A 2,364-nucleotide genomic window follows, 5' to 3' on the forward strand; every position below is an offset into this window, starting at 1 on the left:
AAAAACACTAAGTCCTGTTTTATTTGCTTCCTGTACTGTATATAAGTAGATATACGATACTCTTTACTTCTTCGTGACTAGCATTAAATTAGTCTTATGCATTCTAAGTGCCTCTAGATCGTAACAACGCTTCCTTAGCAACTTATTCTGCATGGTACACTTTAATATTACTTTGTTTTTTGAAGGTAACAACTTAGGAAAATACAGTAGCAGTTTTTGATCACTTCTACGTATGGGTGGGATGGCCGAGTCTGTATAGGCTTGGCTTTCTAAATCAGGTGACCCGGGTTCGATCCCTGGGAGGATAGAGGTGAAAGTTTAACAATATTTGTGGAGGGTCCGTAGTGACTTGCTACACACATGCATACTTACACGAACTCACATACTTGAAGACACACACATACATTCAAGCACTCTACACACGTACATCCAGACACACATAAAATAGTGCATAAGGGTAGGGCGTGGAAGGTGCGGGGGTTTTATTGCAAAGTCCAAAAAAGGTATACCCTTTTTTGGACTTTGCAATAAAACCCCCCTACCTTCCACGCCCCACCCTGATGCATGTGTTCTGCTGTAGGTGGGTGTGTCTGTCTTACTGTGTGTGTCTCTGTATGTCTGTCTTGGTAGATGTGTGCGTGTCTTGTGTGTGTGTGTGTAAGTGTAGACTTTTACATTCCCCCCCGGCAGTTCAACTACGTGACTGCCCACACCCCCGCCAGGTCACTACGTGACTGCCAAACAACCTTAATTAACCTCTAAGTCAACCGGGAGTCGAACCCGGGTCCAAATGACAGGCCACTAAGGACACTGCCACATATTTAAACATACCTCTATCTCCCGGGATTTGAACCCGGGCCTTCAAGGTGGCAGGCCACCTTTCTACTCACTCGGCCACTACGGCCCTGGTAGGGTTGCGGCCAGAACTGGTGCTGTATTTTAGTTATTTGGTACCAATAATAAACAAGGGCAGACTGACCTGTATTGCATATACAGTATTAAGTTGTATTAAGTCGCTAAGGAAGAGTTGTTACGATATCTCCAGAGCCACCTAGAACACTTAAGACTAATTCAGTACAATGCTCGTCACAAAGAAGTAGAGTATTGTTTCTGGGCCACATTCGGAGCAGTAATAAGCTTTGATAAGGGGGCAGTGTCTACCTAATAGCAAACCCCTGATGGCTTTTGGCAAGGGTGACTGTGACATAAGCCTGGAACGTAGAGTGGCTTTGATGACAATGCCAAAGGTGTCAAAGGAATCGGTGTTTGGGTCTCCTTTAAGGCATAAGGCAAAGGAATAACCATAACTACACTGATAATGGCTTGGATAAAAGGCCACCACTTGTACAGTACCTACAGTGGCTTGGATAACACAGCCAGCCCTCCTCCTAACACAGCCCTCCTCTAACACAGCCCTCCTCCTAACACAGCCCTTCTCCTAACACAGACAGCCCTCCTCTAACACAGCCCTCCTCCTAACACAGCCCTTCTCCTAACACAGACAGCCCTCCTCTAACACAGGCAGCCCTCCTCCTAACACAGCCAGCCCTCCTCTAACACAGCCCTCCTCCTAACACAGGCAGCCCTCCTCCTAACACATGCAGCCCTCCTCTAACACAGACAGCCCTCCTCTAACACAGCCCTCCTCCTAACACAGCCCTCCTCCTAACACAGGCAGCCCTCCTCTAACACAGCCCTCCTCCTAACACAGACAGCCCTCCTCTAACACAGCCCTCCTCCTAACACAGCCCTCCTCCTAACACAGACAGCCCTCCTCCTAACACAGCCCTCCTCCTAACACAGGCAGCCCTCCTCCTAACACAGCCCTCCTCCTAACACAGGCAGCCCTCCTCCTAACACAGCCCTCCTCCTAACACAGGCAGCCCTCCTCCTAACACAGCCCTCCTCCTAACACAGCCCTCCTCCTAACACAGGCAGCCCTCCTCCTAACACAGACAGCCCTCCTCCTAACACAGCCCTCCTCCTAACACAGCCCTCCTCCTAACACAGGCAGCCCTCCTCCTAACACAGACAGCCCTCCTCCTAACACAGCCCTCCTCCTAACACAGGCAGCCCTCCTCCTAACACAGACAGCCCTCCTCCTAACACAGCCCTCCTCCTAACGCAGGCAGCCCTCCTCCTAACACAGCCCTCCTCCTAACGCAGGCAGCCCTCCTCCTAACACAGCCCTCCTCCTAACGCAGGCAGCCCTCCTCCTAACACAGCCCTCCTCCTAACACAGGCAGCCCTCCTCCTAACACAGGCGGCCGTCTTCATAAGTCTCCCTCCATCTCCTCCTCGTCCTCCTCCTCTCCACCTCACTCTCATACATTCTCCTAGTTAGTCTCTTATGCTCCATCCTCC

Source organism: Coenobita brevimanus, chromosome 66 (genome assembly GCF_032717465.1).
Source record: "Coenobita brevimanus isolate Jiangsu-jjx chromosome 66, ASM3271746v2, whole genome shotgun sequence".
Classification (NCBI taxonomy): domain Eukaryota; kingdom Metazoa; phylum Arthropoda; class Malacostraca; order Decapoda; family Coenobitidae; genus Coenobita; species Coenobita brevimanus.